This window comes from Neophocaena asiaeorientalis, unplaced genomic scaffold (genome assembly GCF_003031525.2).
Source record: "Neophocaena asiaeorientalis asiaeorientalis breed wild unplaced genomic scaffold, Neophocaena_asiaeorientalis_V1.1 scaffold55, whole genome shotgun sequence".
NCBI lineage: Eukaryota > Metazoa > Chordata > Mammalia > Artiodactyla > Phocoenidae > Neophocaena > Neophocaena asiaeorientalis.
The window spans coordinates 769,342-793,100 of NW_020175684.1; positions in this window are offsets into that span (position 1 = coordinate 769,342).

Below are 23,759 nucleotides of genomic sequence, written 5' to 3' on the forward strand. Positions count from 1 at the left end.
TCTCTCTCAGTGTGATAATCCAGTTAGATGTGCCTAATTTGAAGTCCACATGCTACTTACTGTGAGATACAGAAAGAAAGATTATTTTTTTGCTTACCTCATTTTACATTCGTATTGCACTAAATTATCAATTTTTGTAACACAGCAATATTTTGTGCTTAATATCTTTAACTAGTACCAAAGATGAATGATAGATGTCAGATGTTTTGGGTATCCTGAGTAGCCCCAAATCTTCCTCTAATATCCACTTAAAATAGCTCATGTATAGTGTGAAACCAGCACTCTCTTCATTATTGCTGAGAATTATCAAGGAATTTATATTGTCCAGACACCTTTAATTCTGAATTCCTTCTCCTACTATATTCTTATTTATTTATCTATCATTGCTTCTGCAATTCCTCTTTTCTCTCTACCCGACTTTTTCTTCATTACGCCCCTTCTACAAAGAAATCAACTAAAACCAGCTATTATTATTAACATTTTGTAAATGAAAGATTCAGGATAATGGATAAGAATTACAACACGCCAAAAATATCAACCTGAATATATTAAATATCTTATGTTTTCTTATGTCTCCCTACCTAGAGCATTTTTCAGCAGGTGCCTTTCTCTAGTAATCCACCTAGTCCTCAAGATCTTTCTTCCTAACTTCTCTCAAACTACCTTTCTCAAACCCCCCAATTTTTATTCTGCAGGACAATTTTACTTTCAACCTTTGTTGTGTACTAGGCCCTGGGACTAACTTTGTAAATCTAAAGTGGTCTGTTACTAACCTTCCAAAATAAAGTAGTCATCCACCTCTGAAATAAATGCTGCCTTTGCTTGAAAAGTGTTAAGCACATTTCATTTTAAAAAATGACAGTAATAATATATAGGTGTGTGTGTGTGTATGTGTGTGTGTGTGTGTGTGTGTGTGTGTGTGTGTGTGTGTGTGTACAAACCCCCCAATTTTTATTCTGCAGGACAATTTTACTTTCAACCTTTGTTGTGTACTAGGCCCTGGGACTAACTTTGTAAATCTAAAGTGGTCTGTTACTAACCTTCCAAAATAAAGTAGTCATCCACCTCTGAAATAAATGCTGCCTTTGCTTGAAAAGTGTTAAGCACATTTCATTTTAAAAAATGACAGTAATAATATGTAGGTGTGTGTGTGTGTGTGTGTGTGTGTGTGTGTGTATTCCTTTCTTGTATATCTGGAAGTGCTGGCCTTTCTAGGAGAAATGGCTCATTCAGGTAGTCATTTCTTTACCATTATGACTTGTGTGTAGGCACATCTAGCTCTATTACACACACATGTATAAAGATACACAGTGTATATTTTTTATGTTTATCTACATCAAAAACATTTCTTTGCTAAACAAGAATCTCAAAAACTCGATTTGTCTCTGGGAATTTAAACAGAAAAACACTGAGAAAAATCATTTTGTTTGAAAAATTACACTCAAATTAAAAGATGGTATTGTCAGGCTCAATTTTGCCTTTCTTATGAAAAAGAATTTGTCACAAAACTTCATCATTAAAATAGATTATTTTCCCATATGTACCACAATTTACATTCTAAATCATCTTTTTCTTTTATATAATAGTTTCAGAATTATAAGCAGCTGAAATGTGTCCCTTATTCTAATTTCCACTGAAAAATACCCACTCATTTAATTTTTCCATATCTATATATATGTTTAGAATTTAATTACATATAAGCCTAAATTAGGGAAACGTTTTGAGTCATCTTTAACTTAAAATTTGGAACCTTAAAAAGCTTTAAATAAACTTTAATTAATGTAATACCTTATTATTTTTATAGTAATTACATTATTTTCCTGAAGTAAAATTGGATCATCGTGTTAGAATTACCCTCCCCCCATGTTTTCTGGTCAGTTAAAATATGACAACTCTTCCTGTTTTCATATTTATAGTCATATTGATGGAGATTCATTTTATTTACAGAATTACATTGATTTTGAAAGTTCCTAAAAGGCCCTTGGAGAGAATGGTAATGGAATGGATGGATGCATTACCTTGTAGATCAATCAGTGAGAATTTCATGGATTATAGAGTGAGGACAAATGTACCAAGGTCAGCAATTTTGTTCTTGCTGCTCTTTCTGGAACTGCAGCCAGTAACTTATTAGTACTAGTTACATACTTTCTGGAATGGCAAGCGAACGAGAGCACAACATGGCAGAGTTTCTTGGCAGGGAGCTGCATTCTCTTAACTGCTTTAATTCTGGTGATTGCATTAGGTGCAGTTCGTCTCTGATGAAATGCTCTCAGCCAAGACCTAGGAATATATCAAATTGGAGCTGATGTCTCATTTCTTTGAGCAGGGCTCTCAGTTGCAGATATAGGCATAGATGGACTTAAGTGCAGTTGCAGTAGAAATGAAAAAGCTAACAAATGGTTTCTGTAATTGTTTATTTTGTTTCCTTTATTGTTATTTTATGGAAGATAATAATGCTACAATCAGGCTGGTGTGTGTGTGTGTATGTGTGTGTGTGTGCAAACCTATGAATGAATATGTGAATCTGTGTATATGTGCATGTGTTTATACCCAAATAAAAACTATGTCTATTACCATCATTTGACAGTTATCTCTCATATAAACATAGATGAATCTGATATTCACTAGTGCAGGTAGGAATTTTTATTCTCTCTGGAAATTAAAAGCATAGTAAGACTGTGATATAGGGGTAGGATATAAAGAAGGTCATCAATGGAGGACTGACTGAGTAGGGTGAAGAGCCTTTGGAGAACCTATAGAAAGGGAAATTGATTCTATTTCCACCTCTCCACAAAAAGATAGAAAATGAGAAAACAAATGGCAGTTATCAATAAAAGCGATACAGCTCCTCTGCTTTGGCGTGATGTCATGGAGTTATGTGGTGTAAAATTTACTACTGGAATTTGAGACATGAAAGTTCACAGCCCAAGTGATCTGGAAGCAGAACCTGAGCCAATGACTATGACCTCTTGGCTGCATCCAGGATTCCCTGTGTGCAGTGGAATCCTGGGAAAGTTGGGAACGACATTCTGGTGCCCTGAAGTTTTGTAGGTCCATTTAGAAAACTAAATAAACATCAATGGTTAGAGATAATGGCAATGAGTTTTGTAGCTAAAACCATCTAAGAAATTCCAATGTGTATTCCAGGCTGTACGTTTAATGTTTGCTGTATATAGTATGTAGTATTTTCTGTTAATAATATTTATTACCTAACTTTTTAAAGCATATTATACTTGAATGTCAAAAATTGATAGGAGAAAAGGTGGGGATGAAGCTGGGAAACTATACCAATGTTTAATGACTCTAAATACTTGGGAGAAATGAGGAACTATCCCATGGATTATGGTGCTAAAAAGGGCTCAGTTATCTAACTGAATTATTTGTCCCCATCTCTTTCCTGCTCTTTATCTCATTGCACTATTCCATCTTCTGTCACTTGAATTCACAGAAACAAAGTGTCAGTAACTGTCTCCCTTTTCCCTGAGTTCCCAGACAAATTTAATAAAAATGGCTAGATTTCTAGAAAAAAAGCATCTTTCTGGAGTCCACTGTCTCAGAACACTCTTCTAGCATCTGAGGGTAAATGGAGAGATTAAAAAGGCATTGAAGAATTTGAAGACATGGATAATTAGCTCCTTGACTTTTGGACAATTTATATAACCTCTTTAAACCTCAATCTCTTTCTTACAAAATGGGAGGGTAAACTTGATAATCCCCAAAGTTTAAAAGTCCTATAACATTTATAGAGGGGACAGTGGTAAACTCAGGACTGCTGCCCTTTCTATATGCTTATAATTTTATATGTGGCAAAATATAACTTTTCTAAAGCACCATTGTTTACTGTTTGACTTTGCCAGTAAGTTCTTTTCCTGATGGTGCATACAATTATATGAAGAGTCCCTGTAGACCCATTCCATACAAGTGGAGGGGAAGCTATGAAGCATGAAAGCTGAATATTACTGTAAGGTTCTTTCCACAATGGCCCACTGCTTATCCTGGGATCTGAAAATTCCCACGTACAGGAAAAGCAGAAAAAAATAGAGCAAGCAAACGGGACCAGGTAGGAATCTGCTTGGATAGTACAAAAACAGTTGACCCTTGAACAACACGGGTTTGAAATGCGCAGGTACACTTATGCCTGGATTTTTAAAAAAAAATATAAAGTAGGCCCTCTGTATCTGTGGGTTCCGCATTCACGGATTCAACCAACTGCGGATTGCAAACTCCATATGGGATCTGAGGTTGGTTGAATATGTGATGCCGAACCAGTGGTCATGGAGGGCCCACTATAAGACTTGAGCATACATGGATTTTTGTATCTATGTGGGTCCTGGAACCAATCCCCCCACAGATACCGAGGGAGGACTGTAATTCATATTCTTTCTGTCCTTTAATAATGTGGAAAATTTAATAATGTGGGAAGATGATGAATTTATGTTGAAGATTGAAAGTTGGAGGTAGCGTGATCCATGTGACATAGATATTTTGAAATGCTGAGAGAAGTTAGTGCTTGAAATAGAGATTTGTAGGTCATCTGCTGGGGTGTGGTGGCCATAGAATTGAAGGAGATTCCTCTTGAGAAACAGTAGAAAGAAAAATGAAGATGGTAATGTGATGTTGGGGAAATTCATGTGTTTTTAGATCAGCAGGAGAAAGATAAGCCAGAGAAACAAACACATTGAGGATGAAAAGAAAGAAGCATTTTAAGAAACTATGTTGACTCAGACTGGGCTTTGTGGATTCTTTGATGGCATTGACCCAGGTATTATTGATCTACTGTGAATTGACCTGGACTTTACTTAAAACTTGAATTATTCAACCCTATATTAATATTTTGATCAGACCATATAATGGAGGAGGTGCCTCTAAAGAACTTGGAGAAACATGTTTTCTTTTTGAGAATAAAACAAAAATCTATTGAGAATAGAAATCACATTCTCTAGACCTACTTAGAAAACTGTAGTTAAAGAAAAAATGAATTGGCTTGTACAGAGAAGCTCCTTGAAGAGAAGCAAATTTTGGACTTTCAGATTAAGCATTATCCAGCAAGAGAGATATGACATTTGGGGGACTCAGTTCATTCATGAGCAAAGTGTTTTTTGCTGTGGGCAAATATATATTTTTTAGACCTCATCATGGCTCCAGTAAAATATTCACCATGTCAGCCCTTGGGCTTTGCCTTAATTCTGTGCCACCAATCACCTACTGATCCAATCATTTGGCTCAAAATATTGGAGGAAATGTGGAAATCAATAAGTTGATATTCTTTTTTTTTAATTAATTAATTAATTTTTTTTTTTTAACGGTACGCGGGCCTCTCACTGTTGTGGCTTCTCCCGTTGCAGAGCACAGGCTCCGGATGCGCAGGCTCAGCGGCTATGCCTCAGCCGTTGAGCCTGCGCGCTCCGCGGCATGTGGGATCTTCCCGGACCAGGGCACGAACCCGTGTCCCCTGAAAAGGCAGGCGGACTCTCAACCACTGCGCCACCAGGGAAGCCCGATATTCTTAATTATACATATTTTTGGTGAGAATTTAGCTAGAGTAATTTTATCATGTATTTCTGAGTACAGTATTATGTCCCAGTTTCTGGCCTTGAGAGACTGAAGACCAGACTCCAGATTATGGTCAATCCACCTAGGTCATGTCATGCTGTGAGGCCATTGTGTGTCTGCTTCCTTCTCCTCCTACTCAACTTTCCACCATCTATTTTTTATACCAAGAATTTCCAAATCTGGTGTTCTCTGGTGTTCAGTGGTCTTTTCATATTAAATGTGTATGCAGATCTGCTAGGAGAATCATCAGGTGTTATACGATTTTCTGAGAAATATATGCAGATGATAGCTGGCTGAATGCCTAGATCAGTATGTGGTAAACGCAGCTGGCTGATTGACTGGGATCTACTTTGCATTTGATGGTTGCAGAATACTTAAGTGCTTCATGTATATCTATGTTAGGGTTACTCAAATATAGAAATTCCTGAGGTTTTAGATACCAAGTAGAAATATATTTCAGAACAGGAGAAATATAACTGAGCTGTAGTTAATATTCCACTAAAAGAAGAGAATTCAGCAATTCTGATATTCCAATTAATTTACTCATTTTTCTATTTCATATTTTTGTTCTCTTCCAGAGACTAAAATTGATTGACTTCTAGTAAACCCTAGGGAAAAAACACTTCATAAATGAATTGATAGTTACATAAATATAATATTTGTCAAGGCACTAAGTGTTCAGAACATATTCTCCAGGTTAAGTACACCTAAGGTACAGCATACATATTGAATTATCAAGAGAGAGGATGCTAAAGCCATGAATATATTCAGCTGAAATATTTGTGTTAATTGATCTTCTTTACTTTTCTCCAATATTCAATATTTCTCCAACATCTGTTTGTGTAACACCTTAGACATAATAAAGTAATAGAAAAGAAGTCTCATAATTTCAATTATTGTGGCTAGTAGTCCTTTTTATATAAAGAAATATATTCCCTTATTGATTTCTTTCAATAGGTACTGTTGCAAATGAATTGTCTTAAAAGTTTTACGGTAAAGTGCATGAATTCTGGAGCAAGAAGGCCTGAGTTTGAATCATAGTTCCCCCAAATATTGGCTGTGTGACTTTTGGTAAATTACTTAAACTCAGTTTCTTTATCTGTAAGATGGGAATTATAATAGCTTCTACTACCTAGGGTTGTTTTGAGATAATATGATTTAAAATATGTAAATCACTTACTGTAGTGTCTGGAAGATGTTAAATGCTATATACTAGTTGGCTATTGTTATTATTCAATGTGTATTTATTTGGGTATTCAGGCAACTTAAAATTTTTTTTGAACAATGACATCCTAATTTATGAAAAATTACTTTCTTCCTATGGATATTAATTAGGCTAGCCTTTTACAAAATCATATATTCAACATTAATTCAATATAATTAATATTTCTTCCTCTCCTCTCTTTTTATATTGTGGTACTTTAATACTATTAACTTTTCTAACAAAACCTAAATGATTATATTGAGACAACAACATAACCAAGATTGTCAGAACTTGCAGACTTGGTCCAGTAATTCAATAGCTGCCGAGATTTCTCTAAAAGATATTTGCTTATAGTTATTATAGTTGGAATAGTTAGGTCTGGTCAATAATATGGTCTCTGACTGAACAAGAGTGCCTGTGGCTAGGTATATATGTTTCTATATAAAGCTTTTTAAATTTTAGATTCATATGATTGTTTACAGTAAAATGAATCACACCAGATTGATATCTGAGAGGACAGTTCTTCATATTTGATGATTGTTATATTGAACTGTATCACTTACAGAAATTTTTTCTGTAAACCTCTTAGCTTAATGAACTGAAATGTTATGTAGAATATTGTATTAATATAAATCAATAGAGGAATTTTGTTTCACCATTAGGAGAACTAGTGCAGTTTGTTCCAGTTATCACTCTTTATTTCACATACACAACTAAACTTAAGGCCACTTTTACATGGAAGTTTTATCACTTTGAACCTGAGTCTGTGTCACTTGCAATGTTTCCTATTCCCCATCAGATAAAGCAATTTCAGTAAGTGCTTAACTGAAAATGATTTACAATCACAAATAGACCACAGGGATCCCACCTACATATGCCATTGTATAACAAGTTTCCATAACTATTTGCTACAGAGCACATTCTAGATACCTGCATCAAGTTACGTAGTTTAAAATGTTTAATTTTCTTCTCACCTATTCCTTTTTGGGGGGTTAGGAAGAAAATGTAACTTTTTTTCCTCCAGTGTATGATGTGTTTTTATTTTTCTTTCTATAGTATTATTGAATTTAAGGGGGCAGGGCAAGCAAATTTAGAAAGAGGCAAATACTGAGGACTTCTGTAATAGAAAAGATAAAAAGCCTTAAAGAAAGGTTACAGTGAGTCACATTAACAAAGTAAATGTTCAAAACACTATTTTTTAAAATGAAAATAATAACTGAAGCTTTAAAGATAAATAATTTGCAAGTAAATTATAAATGACTAATTTCATTTAAATTCAGTTATTGTTTGCAATAACAAAAACTTAGAAAAGTGATCTTTATCTTGTTAAAAACCTACTTTTATTTACTATAAATACATTTTGTGGGTAAGGGAAAATATTTAACTCAATGAAATAGAACCCTTCTGTAATACTGTTGATTAGAAATCAGCATTCAATATGATGTTGAGATCATCTTAAACCTACATGTGAAAAAATTGAGTGACAGCCATCCAGAAGTTGTTTTTTCTTAAAGCTTTGTTCTATAGCACAGAATAGAAGGGAATTGTTATAATGAGGCAATAAACTATTTCATTCAGAGTTGATGTGCTCAAGAAAGCAAGCCTGGGGTTCAGCCAAGTTTCATGAAATATGTCATTGTGTTTCTAAGACTTCATAAAGAATCTCAGAAGCTTTCAGTTTGGAGACTGAGAATCTGGTTTGAGAGTGTTTATTAATCAAAGAAACCAGATGATGGTTAATTTTTCTTTCACATCATGGTGATTTCATTGATATTGAGAAATATTGTTACATCCACGCACACATACACACACGTGCACTAACTCTCTCATGCCTCTAACCCAATCCTCAGAACTGTGTCTGTATGAGTCAAAGTGACTGTGCACATCAAGAAAGAATCCTGTGCACATCAGGAAAAGTTGAAAAGATGGGGATGGAGTTTCATTAGTTCACTGTACCTACACATTGCTTATATCTCTGTTCTCTTTTATGTCAGAAGCAGCAGCTAACCTAAGCTTTTCTCTTATTAACCCCTTCTGTCAAATATTGTGAAGAAGAGTTTTGGAATCCACTCTTTTTATTGGCTCTATCAAAATTATTTGCAGCTCATTGGCTTTTTTTAGCATTTCTGACTCATGTCATTTTGATCAAACCTGAAATGTCTACCTCTTCCTCTCCAACTGCCAGTGTTTGGGGATCTTGCAAGAGGGAGAAAAGTGACTCATAATTTTTTTCCAATCCTTTTCTGATCCTTTTAGCTTCACCTTCTTGGCATACATAAGAGTACCTTATGTACTCTATTTGGCAAAGGGAAAGGAACTTCATGTTCTGACCATTGGAAAACAGTTTTCATATGTTACTATCCAATAGGGCAATCTTGCTAGACAGGTTTTAATGTTTGTTGGAGTTCCACACCTGTATTTGGGCTCAAAAATCCCTTGGAAGAATACACTTAGAGTAATGTTTTGGTTTGGTTATGAGGGTACAGAGAAGAGGCATGGCCTACTGTGCAGATTCATCACGTTCTTCTCTGGAAAACTCGGTCATTTTGGAAGTAGCTAGAGTCTTCCACATTCCACATTCTCCTCTCCTCTCCAAATGCTGGTTGTGCTACCTGTTTTCTAGGTTTTCTCTATTCCAATTGCATTCCCAGGCCTCATCTGTATTCGATAAGTAACAGCTGGCTAAATATGCTAAATAAAAGGTTTTAAAGCAGTAAGTTGTCTTTCTGTGGGTAGCTTATAGACACCATCTCAATTATTTCTTTATCATAATTATAGTAGGTAGTTCTAGAACGTTTTGGTCTTTGTCCTGTAAATTATGGAAGACACCTGATTACCTTATCTCAGGGACTGGCAAACTTTTTCTTCAAAGGGCCAGGTAGGAAATAGTTTAGGTTTTGTATCCACATGGTCCTGTCACATCTACTTGATTGTGCTGTTGTGTGAAAGGAGCCATAGACAATGCACAAACAAATGAGTGTGTCTGTAGTTTGCTAATACCAGGCCTATCCAGTAGCTTCTCCCTTCATGCTCCCTGTCCGAAACCCAGTTTTTTTCAGTATTGAGTTGGTGAGCACATGCTCAGGGAAGTAGGTGCCTCCCCCAGCTTCAGGTGATGAGTCATGATTGATTTAAAGCAGCAAGGTGCTCCTTTTGCCAATGATTGGTTTAGGGATAGGTGTATATCCCCTGTTGAACACTGACACAAAGGGAAATCTGTTGGGGCCTTCTGGTAACTATTTTGTAGGAGAAGGTCACCCAAGAAAAGCCGGTTCCTGAGGCAACTACACCATGAGGATGTGACTCTATCACATCTGTTGTCACGTGATGATGATTTTATTTTATTTTTTATTGAAGTACAGTTGATTTACAATGTTGTGTTAGTTTCTGGTGCACCGCAAAGTGATTCAGTTTTATACATATATATATATATATATATACACATATATATTCTTTTTCATATTCTTTTCCATTATGGTTTATGACAGGATACTGAATCTAGTTCTCTGTGCTATACAATAGGACCTTGTTGTGTATCCATTCTATATATAATGGTTTGCAACATGATGATGTTGATAACAGTTGATTTCTGCTAACTTCAAGTAACTCATCAGAACATTCCCAAATCTGTGACATGCATTGGCACCACTTTTTTTTTGGTAGAGATTTTAATATTTATGAATGGATATTTTTAATTTGTTTCATAAGCAACCAAATCTCTCAACGAAGATAAACTTTATGTCTCTGGAAACCTAGTTAAAAACCTCATGAGAAGCAGCATAAGTACCTTGAAAAGCTATCTTTTTCAAAGATCATTGCAAAATGACATTGCAAAATAACACATCTTTTAACATTTCTTAGGGAATGTAGCACTGCCACTTAATGTAATTTTTATACACATAGGAAAATATTTTCTAAGGTTTAAGAGAAATGATAGAATAAAATGTAATGAAAAAGTTGAAGATTTTTGTGGCGAATTTATAGACCTTACAGAGGTGTGTTGTACTTATGCATATGCGTACAGTATTCTTTAATTGGAAAATGGGTGCCGTGCATTTCATATTGAGTCATTTATGGGGTGTCAGGCCACATAAGCCAGCCTCCAAGTATTCATATTTATGTGAATTTCCTTTCCCACAATTCCTTCCTTGTCCAAGAAGTATTACTTTATACTTTATACACATTTCATTACGTCTTAAAACGCCACACAATTAAGCGGTTTAGTGGCTGACACTGGAAAACTCTCTATTAATTGAGAAATAGCTTTGTCTTTCCACTTATTAACATTCAAATGGAAATGTATTTAAAATATACTCCAGTTTAAATCTTAGCTCAAAATCTTGGTGGTCAAAGGAAATAAGTTCAGATGGAGCCCCTTTTCCCACCTGTTAATCATGGAATAAAGACACCTATTTAGTTTGAAAGCAGGCTCTTTTGCTTGGAGTGAGTAGTTTTGCCCTTAATAACTGGCCTTCCTGCTTTCTAATTAGAGAATTTATTTTTTTCCTTGCTGAACATTCTGTTTGAATTTGTTTCCCTATCCTGTTTAATTTCTTCCCAATTTGTAAAAGTAAACCATAACTATGAGAGTCAGATTTTGGATTCCGCTTTAATGACATTTGAAGGGAAAAACAAGAAAAGGAAAGCCGTGCTTTTTCAGATGAATGTTCTCTTGTCTTCTTTTATTGTTATTCCATCTGGCAATAATTGGCTGTCATGGTCAGTCTCAGGGAAAGGAGTCTCACAGTAAATAGACCATCCTCATACATATATACTCCCAAAGCTGAACACTGGTAGAAAACTGTCCTTGAGATGCACACACAGCTGCTCTTGTGGCACCAGTATTCAAACCAATAGATGTTATAGTGCTCAGAAACATATCTATCAAGCATTTACAGAGAAAGAGTTTCATGGGTCTGTCTACATGAAGATGCTCCTTTTGCTTATGGACAACACCTAAGCTCTAGTCTTAAACTATCCTGAGCTGTTTTAATCCTACAAATTCTAAATAGGCAAACTTCTTTGTGACAGTTTTCACCTCAAAGAGAATATCAAATCAGTTACACATAGTCAAAAATTTAAACTTCCTGGAGGAGAATTGCAACTGTCTTGTACAAGTTAAGACCACTGAGTGTCCAAAGTGGCTCTCCAATAATTTAAGTTGTCCTTGATAGGATGGTGCCTCCCTGGGATGAGACAATATGGTATGTAATTGTGTGTGTGTCTCTATGTGTGTGTGTATGTGAACGTGTATGTATAACTTATCAGTATCATAGTGTAGTAAATAGTTTGATGAAGTTTGATAAAATCAGGTGTAGAATGGTTTGGAATACATGAATAATCCATTTGACAAGGTAGCAGTTGCATAATACATGGAAGCACAAAATCAAAACCTGGCTTTTAATCCCAACTTTGTAATTTAGCAGCAGTTTTGCCTTTGTAAGTGATTATCCTCTATAACACTGTCTATGAAATGATAGGCTTGGGTTAAATGAGCAGAACTGTATTAGTTTTATATTGTTGCATAGAGAATTGCCCACACAAACTTCACGGCTTAAAACATACCTATTTATTATCACTCAGTTCTGAGTTATGAAGTCTGAGCACTGATCTAGTGAGTCCTCTCCTCAGGGTCTCACCAGACTGAAATCAACAGGTAGGCCATAGCTGGATTCTCACTTGGGGCTTGGGGTTCTTTTCCAAGCTCACTGGGGTTGTTGGGAGAATTCTGTTCCTTGCAGTGGGGAAATCCCTATTTAATTGTTGGCCGTAGCTCAGTGGTTGCTGTCAGTTCATGGAGTCCTCCCCTCAGGTCCTAGCCACGTAGCCCTTTCAAAACATGGCAGCTTATTCTTTAAAGCCAGCAAGAAAATCCCACTCCAGTCTGCTATGATGGATCTTACATGCCTTAAAAGAATCAAGGGAGCAACTATCCCATCATATTCTATAGGTCCCACCTACATTCAAGAGGAGGTTATGTACACAGCGGGGCAAAGATCTTGGGGACAATCTTAGAATTCTGCCTAACACATTGAACGTATTCATATTCAAGTTGTTACGATAATTATGAGACTCCTCTTCTGACAAGGAGTTAAGATGGTAAATAGCCAGTGCCATCAGCAAGGATGATAAACCCCGATTTGGAACTACATCATGGTCTTGACATTCCTTGGAGATTTCTATATTTATCTTGTTAAGTGTCCCCTTGAATGTAGCAGCCTACACAGAACTGATTAATTATTATCCTGGTTAATAACCTCTGTATGGGTTTTCTATCACTGCCATAACAAATTACCACAAATTAGCAGCTTTAAAAAACCCACCTACTTATTATCTAATAGTTCGGTAGACTGGAAGTCCAGGCACAGCTTGTCTCAGCTGGTTCTCTGCTCTGGGTTTCACAAGGCCAAAATTAAGGTGTCAGCAGGGTGACTTCCTTTCTGGAGGTTCTGGGGATAAATCCTCTTCCAAGCTCATTTAAAGCTTGGCACAATTCTGTTCCACATGACTGCAGGAGTGAGGCCCCCATTTCCTTGTTGGCTGTTGACTGGGGTCATTCTCAGCTTCTACGAGTTGCAAAATTCTTTGGCTCATGGCCACCTTCCTCCATCTTCAACTCACAATGACAGGTTGAGTCATTCTCACGCTTCAGGTCTCTTTAACCTCCCTTTTGGCCTCATATCTCTTCTCTCCCCATTTTCTGCTATATATCTCTGACTGACTCTTTGGCCTTCTTTGTCAGCTTTTAAGGAGCTCATGGGACTATATTGGTCCACCTGGGTAAATCCAAGATAATTTCCCTGTTTTAAAGTTAGCCAGTTAGTAACCTTAATTCCATCTACAAAGTCCCTTCATACCAATAGTTAGGTTAGTGTTTGAATGAATAACCAGGAGACAGAGAACTTGGAGAGACATCTTTAGAATTCTGCCTACCACATCCTTCATACCTAAAGTTAACAAGTGTTTATGGTGTGCCTCCCATGCTTAATATTCTGCTTTAAATATGGGGGCCACAAAAATGAGAATGATGAGTTTACTGCTCTCTAATTGCTTTAAGCTGATGGGCGAAAAGTCAAGTCTGTATAAGAGATGGTGTGATGGAAATATGCAGAGATTGTATTTGGGAAGGATGTAAGAAGCAGACTACGATGATAATGGTGGGCAGACACCGCCATCACCATATAGGGCATAGCTGTGATCTGAAGGACTATGTGAATTAATGCTAAGGAGTGAGGGAATTGAGAGAACCTGGCAAATCTGTGCGATGAATTTCCCTGTAATAGAGAATCAGAGTGACATATTTATTCATCCTGTTGACAGTAGAGGGGATCAGTTATAATATCCCTGTTCCCTACCAGAATTTGGAACCAAAGGAGAGAATAAAAGTCAGGTTGGAAAGAATAAAATATCACTGATAACAAGAGACAGACTAATAAGTCAGAGTTACCCAGTCACAGTCCCCAAGTTTGCCAAGTCTTCAGTCTTCCCTTAGGAGAACTTGTCCTTGTAAATCCACTAGCATGGAGGAACTTAGAATTTATGCACCTTGTGGATACACTGACTACCCACCAACCTCAGTCCCAGCAAAGTTTCTCCCATATTCCCCTCTGGAGAGGAGGGAGTGATAGAATGGGGCAAGAGACTGGGAGTGTTATTCTAGTTGAACTTCTTGCTCTGTGAAACATGAATCAGAAGAGAAAATGCTCTTCCCCATTAATTCTGTGGACTTTTGCCCTTAACTGGAGGTAATAGTATCCACTCTCAAGATATCCTCTAGGAATAATTTAAATTTAAATATGATAAAACACAAGGGAGGCTCTTTGAGGTTTTAGAGAAACCTCGTGGTATAAATACAAGCCCACTGAGTTTAGCTGAACACTGTTACCCATGGAACACTTGAGTCAGGAAGTTAGTTATTAAGTAGTTTTCTGCAATCAGCTCTCACTCAGGTTATCAACACTAGGAAAGGCGACCATGGAAACAATGATCTTGACTAGAATTGTTCTTTCAAACTGAGCTTTTAGGCTTCAGTACAGTATTTCAGTCTTGGAGGAGGCTACTGATTCACTTCTAGTCCTTTTGAGCCCAGCTTAAATTGCTAAGCAATGCCAGATTCAGGCCACTTATACTAAATAGCTTTAGAGGCTCAGGGTCATCAGTCCACTAAAAGGAAATCCTGGAACCAAGTAATTTACAGGCATTATGAACATGGAATTCTTTTACAGTCAGGTTAGAGGCCAAATGCTAAACTGTCTGTAGTGTTAGATTCTCAGAGAACATCTGGGAGATTCTCTGTTGAAATATGGTTTAATGTGTTTCTTTTGACCTTGGATGCTTGGAGGGAAACCCAAGTGATTTACTCTACCTAGAAAATCTGATGAAAACTTTGTTCAAGTAAAAAGACACTCTAAAGGCAACTGACTTTCAATTAACTTATCTTTGAAAGAAAAAAATAGCTGCAATTAAAAATTAGCATTGGCCTACGGATTTAGGGTTTAACATGTTTTTGTTGTTTATTAAAAATAATGTTAATAAAATAAAAATTAGCACCCATGTAACTGGCAAAGCAAAATTTGTAGGGACCTGATTTTAAAGTCTACTTTTTGGGTCAATGTAGTATCAATAAAGTTTAATACTACCCATGGATTTGTCGTGTGTTGTTGAATTTAATACGAAGATCGTATTAAAATATGTTTGCTTATGGTTAGCCCGTTTGTTCCAGTGACCATTGCTGTGAAACAAACCAGCCCAAACTCTGTGGTGTAAAACAAGCTTTCAGGTGCTCATGGCTTCTGTGGGTCAGGAATTTCTAGAAGGCACAGTGGGGATGACCTGTCTCTGCTCCACAATGTCTGGGGCCTCAGCTGGAAGACTCAGCAGCTGGGAGAGGGGTTTCACTTGGTGCCTGGGGCCTAGTATCATATGATGGCTTGTTCACTCACATGTTGCCCTTGGGCTGGCAGGACCCCAAATCTAGGATGGCCGACAGGTGTGCCTATCCTTGGCCTCTCTGCATGGCTTGACTTCCTCACAACCATGGCAGCTTACATGCAAGTTCAAGGTTCCAAGTGCAAGTGTTTCAGTGAACAAGGTGGAAGCTGCCTTAGAAACCATGTGGTGCCAGTCCCATCCCTGCCACCACTTCTGTTGGTTACAAGTGAGTCACACACCTACTCACATTCAAGGGGAGTGGACATAGGTACGATCTGTCAGTTGGAGGAGAGCCAAGGTCGCACTGTAAAAGCAAGGGTGGAAGGGTGCAGCTATTTTTGAAAGTGCAGTCTGTCTGTCACAGTGTTTATGGTGTGGTGTGCATATTAATTATCCAGTTGAGAGGCTCTTCCTGGCTACAGTCTGTCTTGCTTACCTGCCGTTATGCATTTGGGAACTATTCAGAAGAAAAAAAATCTTTATTTGTGGTCCAAAAAGAAATGAAATTCTAATAATAGTGATGAAAATAACAAATGTTAACTTGAACAATACAATGATATTTTTATTATTCAGTTTACTTGTAACATTATAAATATATTCTATTAAAATTCCATTTATACACATATCTATGAAGACTTTATTTCTCTTTATTCAGGCCGGTTGTCAGACAAACAGCAGATGGCCTGCTCATAATGCATTTGGGCAGATGTTCTCATTTGGGCCATAACATGTGAATAAAAAATGTCATATTCCAAACTATCTCATCATCTGCAGTAATTACTGGATAAAGTCCAATGTGCACACAGGTCTTTTATAGCTGTGTGTTTTATTGGCTAGACCTAGTACTGGAGACTTGGTTTATAGTAACACTATTTTGCTAAGTTTCACAATGTAATATTTCACCCAATATTCAATTTGGTATTTACCAAACAGTCATAATATATATACTTTTTTGTATATAGAATTTAGTCATGAAGTTAATAAAATTATTTTATTAATTCCAACTTTCTGGTTTTATCATTTTTAAAGATCATATTGCTAAAATAAATGCATATATTGTATCTTGTAGTAGATGAGAAAACTGAAAATAAATCTATTCCAGAAAAGAAGTGGAAGACAAAAAAAGAAAAGACAACAATAATTTGGGCAATTAGTAGAAACATTAAGATGGTTTTACAGTGTGTTTTATTTGAGGATTTATTTCAATCACATAAGATTCCAAGAGTTTTTGGGTTTTGCTGTTTTCAAAACTTCAGGTGTTTGTCATTAGTGGAACTTCTAGAGATACTAGAAGTAAGCTCTTTTTGAGTGGTGGGAGTGAAAATGGAACACAATTACTCCATTTCATGAAAGAGGAAAACGTTCAGACTCTGCTGTACAATAGGTTTTGTGTGGGACATTTTCTTTCTTTCGGTCTTGAATACCATTCAATCACTCTTACTTTCTTTATCCAGCCTCCACAGTTTCATGAAGATGGCCCCTTTTAGCATCTGCCTAAAACTTTAAAAGGCGTAACAGAAGGTTCTGTGTATAAAAAGTACTTATTGGTGTTTCCTTCAGTGTAAGACAGAAGTACAGGTTATTCAAAAGACTTAAATAGAAGACAGGCTCTCTTGTGTTACTTTGCACCTGCATCTTCCATTTACATTTTCTATTCACTTCACCTACATACTCAGGCAATATTGCTGAGAAAATGACATTTTAAGAAAAGCAAACATCAGAATATGTATTTACTCTTCAGTCTTATTAGTGTATTATGCATCTAAGCAAATGAAATGTAGCATATATCACAAGTAGGTTCATTTTTTACAAATATTTTGGCAGTGTGTTCTGGCTTTTGTTTTCAGTGCTATTTCTGAAATGTGACTCCATTAACCAGAGAGTTTATATATTTTAGTTCAGAGCAGTGGTTCTCAACCGCAGACAATTTTGACCCCTGGGGGACATTTGGCAGTGTCTGGAGATAGTTTTGTCTCAACTGGGGGTGGGGGCAGGGGACGGGGTGGGAGTGCTACTGGCATCTAGTGGGTACAGGAAGGGAGGCTGCTACACATATATGCCAGTTAATTCTCTGTCAGACATTTGCATTGAAACGTGCTCTAAAAGTTTTCTTGCCCTACACCAGCATTTCTCAACCATGGCACTATTGACATTTTGTACTGGATAATTCTTTGTTGGTGTTGAAGGGAGGGCACTTTCTCATCCTATACAAGACTGACATTTGAGGTTGGAAATGGTGATGATTTAATATGGGAACTAGTTTGTTCCCCTCTACCACCATTTAAGGTTGTCTGCAGTATTTAGATTTTTTTTTTTCAAAAGAAGTCTTATTAGATATTGAAAACCCTTAGTTTTGTAGGAAAACTTCAAATATTATTGGAGTAAATTTTCCATACCAATGACTTCATTGTTAACTGGGACTTGATTGTTCAAAAACAGGACTTATACAGCATTGTACATCATTTATATCTCAATAAAACTGGTAAAAATTAAAACATTAAAAATTTAAATGTAAGAGGACAATTTTTGAGAGCTTCATTTATTTGGGCATTCTATTCAGTATTATGATAGATGTATGGACCCCATGGGGTCCATGACATAATTCTCAAAACCCATGAATCTGTTCCTTTAAATGTTAAAAGAGGCTTTGCACATGTGATTGAGATTAAGGACCTTGAGCCTGGGGGTTATCCAGGTGGGTCCAATCTAATCAAACTAGTCCTTAAAAAGGGAGCACCTTTTCCAGCTCTAGTCAGAAGGTTAGATGGGTGGCAGGGTGAGAGGTCTCGTCTTGCTGTGTCTGGCTTTGAAGATGGAGGTAGGCAGCCATGAGCCAAGGAGCACAGACAGCTGCTAGAAGCTGGCCAAGGTAAGGAAATGGATTCTTCCCTAGAGTCTCCACAAAGGAAAACATCCCTGCCCATACCCTGCTTTTAGCCCAGGGGGACCCTCTGCAGACTTTGTACCTACAGACCTATAAGGTAAAAAAAAAACTTGGCGTTTATTTAAGCGATTAAGTTTGTGGTAACCTGTTCTGGTAGCAATAGGAAACTAAGACAAGTATTTTATTTGTATATCTCATTTAACGCTTTCAGCAACCCTAGGAGAAAGGAGTTATTGTTTTCTCCAACTCACAGACGGAGAAATGAACGTCTGGAGAGATCCACACAAGGCCAACTGCTAGCAGGTCAGAGAACAAGGCCTCAAAGGCAGGTGCAGTTAACTTTAAAACGAATGCTCTTAGAACTGACCTCTACATTATTTTCTAGGTGAAAGTTGATTACTCTTTTTCAAAAGTATAAAGCCCACACCCCATCTTTGGTCCTTATTCTCTTTGTAAAGTATGAACCCTGTGATTAGCTGGAACAAAGTTATTTTCTGGAATTTACAGAGTTCAGTGCCACCTGGCAAAAGGGAGGGCATATTTTCATCAATTTATATTAGTTTTTTTTAAATATTTGAACAAATAAAACTTAAAACTCTGATTTCCAATTAAGTCCTATTCATGCCTCCATAGCTTTTCAGCCTCTTCCAAAGCCCTCCATTTCACAGCTGTTGCTCATTTCTCCATGTGTTTTCCCCACACCTTCCACTCTGTGCTTCAGCCAGTGAAACTTTTAGATCCTTACATGAGTCATGCTCTCTCCTGCCTATTTTTGCTTTTACTTTTTTCCCTCATTATTTGACAAGCTGTTTGCTCTGACTGGAATGTATTTTGCACTCCTTCATCTTACAGTTTGTACTCATTCCTCAAGTCCCAGCTACCTGTCATCGATTCCTCTGGGAACCCTATCCCAGTAGCCCCCTGCCCCCCAGGCTGAGCGTGCTTCGGCTGTACTTGTACTGACCCATTCCTCAGAAGTTATCTTCCCACTGTACTTTCTTTTTGCCTTGTTTTCATCTCCAAGGATAGGAAAGTTCCTCGAGGATAGGACCGTGTTTACTGGTAAATATTTTTAAAATCATATTTATTGAAATACAGCTCACAACTGAAAAGTGCACAAATCTTAAGTGTACAGCTGGTTAAGCTTTAATATAATGACATACACACGTAACCGGTAACTACCATTCAGATGAAGATACTGTCAGCTCCCCAGAAGCACACCACCACCCTCCCAGCTCATCCTCTCTGAAATCGCTATCCCTTCCCCAGCCCCACTCTCCCAGAGACAGTCACTCTTCTGACTTCTAATGCCATGAATTGGATTTGCCTGTTGTATTAGTTTGCTAGGGCTGCCGTAACAAAGTATCACAAACTGGGTGACTTAAACAACAGAAATGTGTTGTCTCATAGTTTTGGAGGCTAGGGGTTCAAGATCAAGGTGTCTGCAGAGTTGGTTCCTCGTGAAGGCGGTGAGGAAGAATCTGTCCATGCCTCTCCCCTAGCTTCTGGTGGTTTGCTGGCAATCTCTGGCAATTTTTTTGCTTGTAGCTGCATCACCCCAATCTCTGGCATTCCTCCCATGTGTATGTCTCTTGCATCCAAATTTCCCCTTTTATAAGGACACTAGTCCTATTGGATTAGGGGCCCAGGCTACTCCAGTATGACTTAATCTTAATTACATCTGCAATGACCCTATTGACAAAGTCACATTCTGAGATGCCGGAGGTTAGTACTTCAACATTATGAATGGGGGCGGGGGCACAATTCAACCCATGACACCTGTTTTTGAACTTTAATAAAATTGTACACTACGTGTCCTATGTCTTTGACTCAATATTATGTTCATGTGATTTGTCTATATTGTCATGTGTATCAGTGATTCATTTTCATTGCTATTCTGTGTTTCATTGACTGCCTACGCCGTATATATTTATCCATTGTACTGTTGCTGGATATTGCGTGTTTAAGGTTTGGGGCCATTAAAAATAGTGCTGCTATGAAAATTTTTGTATATGACTTTTGGTACATGTAAGTAAATATTGAATAGATGAATTATTATGAGGCAGCTAAAGTACTTCCTTCTCACTTCAATAGATTTACTACATAAACAGATGTCAAAGTTTGGGAGGGAAGAATCAAGTGTTTCTCCAAACATGTTTTTTAGAATACTAGTTCTGCAGGATCTTAATGGGTGTCACTTTTTAAGGGTTCCATGGCTTGGAAATATTAGATTGAACAAAGTAAGACACTTTGTTCTTATTCCAAGTTATATTGCAGGATTTTTTCAGAGCTTTGAAATGCTAACGTGAATCGTGTCTCTCCTGGAGAGGGAATATGAAAGGCAGTATTTCTCAAATTTGCTTGACAGGGCAACATTTTTTTGTTCTGAGCAGGATATAGCTAGGAACCAAAATTCTATTAGGCTCTATATTTCCTTACTAAATAGGTACTGGATTATTTATTCAAATGGGATATAGTATGAGCTCTTTCAGTAAATTATTTAAACCTAAGAGTCTCAGGAGGATAAATATATGGTTTGGACCCTGGTTCATCTGCTAACTTTGAGCCTTATGCTGAGTTTTTGTTTGGGGAGATAGCTTAAATTTCTTGAAATACCATTTATACTTCAATGATAGACCATTTTTTTATAGGGGCTTCTCTGTATGCACAGGTTTTCTGTGATAAAAGAGCTCTCTCTGAGAGAGAAGGCTCAAAACTTGACAAGAATGGTGATCAATCAGCCAGGGCAAAGCACACGCTACAGTTTTACTGATTGGGGTGTGATTAATGCTTAAAAAGGAGAAGCAACCCCATTTCAATTCCCTTTTTAACTTTATTCTTAGCAGCACAATGGATTGAATGCTTGCAAAAGGAGTTGTTTCTATTGTATATCTTTAAAGAATTAAATTTTAATTACCAAATGCATTAAACCTGTATATTAAGTGGTTTGGGGTTGCAGTGGTTTAGGCATCAGCACTTTTCCTGATGTCTCATTTTTGCTGACTACAGTCTAAAGGGAAGCTTGTCTCAGACAGGCAACAGGACCAGGGGTGCCAAACAGCATGGGGGCCAAACAAAAGGGCTTGCACCCCAATTAAGTTAAAAGTCTCTGAGCTCCTCCTGCATTCCAGATGACAAGTAAATTCAAATCTACAGGAGAGATTTAATTAAGATACTTTGAATTCCTGGCTTCATGCTTGCAATCAATCTGAAGCAAGCACAAAAAAATGCTGTGGTACTTAAAAAATGACTGCAGTAGAAGTAAGATCTAGACCACAGTCAGACGTCAGGAAGCTGATACCCAATAATACTCTTCATTCTGTACTTTTGATATCTAGACAACTTAGAAGTCTGATTCTTTTGGCTGGTATAGTCACTTCAGTTTTTTGTTCTTGGTGGTTAAAAGCAAAGGCTTTGGAATTGGACAAATCTGGTTTCAGATTTGTTAGTGATCACCAAAAAGCCAGGGATTGTGCCTCCCTTTCCATGTTCTTGCATAAGCAGTTCTGTTAATTCTACCTCTGATATATACTGTTGGCCCTCCATATTCCCAGGTTTCACATCTGTGCATATGGAGGGCCCACCATACTAAGCTATTTTATATAGTGACTTGAGCATCCTTGGATTTTGGTATCCCGGTGGGGGGATGTGGACAATCACCTGAGGACACTGGGTGTTGACTATACCTTAAAGATGCCCATTCCTTTCCATTGCCATTCACTAGCCTAGTGTTTCCTCAATCTTGGTACTGTTGGTATCCTGGACCAAATAATTCTTTATTTTGGAGATTGTCCTGTGCATTTAAAGATGTTTAAGAGGATCCCTGGCCTCTACCCACAAGATGCAAGTAGCACTCCCCTAGTTATGAACCCCAAATGTCTCCAGACATTAACAGTTGTCCTCTGTGTGTAGGGGTGAGGTTGGGGGGAGAGCAACCCCTGTTAAGAGCTGCCTCACTCGTACAAGTCATTACTACCCCTTGACACACAAAATTAACTACCACAAAGCCCACTTGAAGTATTTTGATTTTATTTTAGTTGATTCATTTAGATTTTTTGTTATATTTGAAATGGTGAACTACATTATTTAACTTTGCCTCCTCTCAATCTTTAAAAATTATTATCTTTTGTTCTGGTATATATTGCTACTTTAAAAAAAACCCACAATTTAAAACAGCAATAACATTTATTTTGCTCACAAATCTGCAGTTTGGGTAGTAGTTGGCAAGGACACCTCATCTCTGCTTTACTCGTGGCAACAAAAGTGACTAGATGTCTAGACAATAGGCCTCTCTGCAACATGATGGCTGGCTTCCAAGAAATATCCCGAGAGGGAGAGAACCAGGTGAAAGCCAAGCTGCCTTTTAGGACTGAGAAATGGAATATTTCCTGCCATATCATTAAACAAAGGATGTCACAGTCGTCAGCAAATGCAGCCACCACGAATGTGATCTGGTGAGCCCTGCGGGAACTCGGGAAGGAAAGAATACCTGTCATCTAGCAGCTATCAGACTGCAGCCACTCCCTACGGTGAGCCCTGAGGAAACTCAGGATGTGAAAGCACAGGATACTGGCCCCAGGTGGCTGAGGTGCATATCAAAGGAATGATTTCAGTGAGCCCAGACTCTTGCATCTTCCCATACATAGAAAAGCGCTAAATTCCTTAACTTGGGATATCTGGTTTTATTTAATAATAATCTTTTGATGTTCCCGGGTACCTGCCCTTTGTTGCAAAATGTCTATATAACCTGGTTCCCCCACTTCGCCTCCTGGGAGCAGTTCTCTCAGGGTTACTTGAGATTCTGCCTCCTGGGCTTAAGTCCTAAAAATTTCCACCGAATAAAACATAACTCTCAACTTTTAGGTTGCGTGTATATTTTCAGTCAACAGGACCTAACCTCAGAATTCATACAGTGTCACTTCTGTGGTATTCACCAGGAAAATCACAAAAATCTACCAAGTTTCAAGGACAGGAAAAATCTCCACCTTGTGATGAAGGAATGACAAAATCCTGGAAAAGTATGTGGGATTAAAATTACTACAGCGACCATTTTTCGGAGAATACTACCTACCACACTATTTCAAGATGAATATTAACTTGGGAGTTGAGTTGGAAGTTTTTGTTTCATTTAACTTTAGTGAGACTGTGTATTGGTTTTCTATTTTGTATTACAAGTTATCACAGACT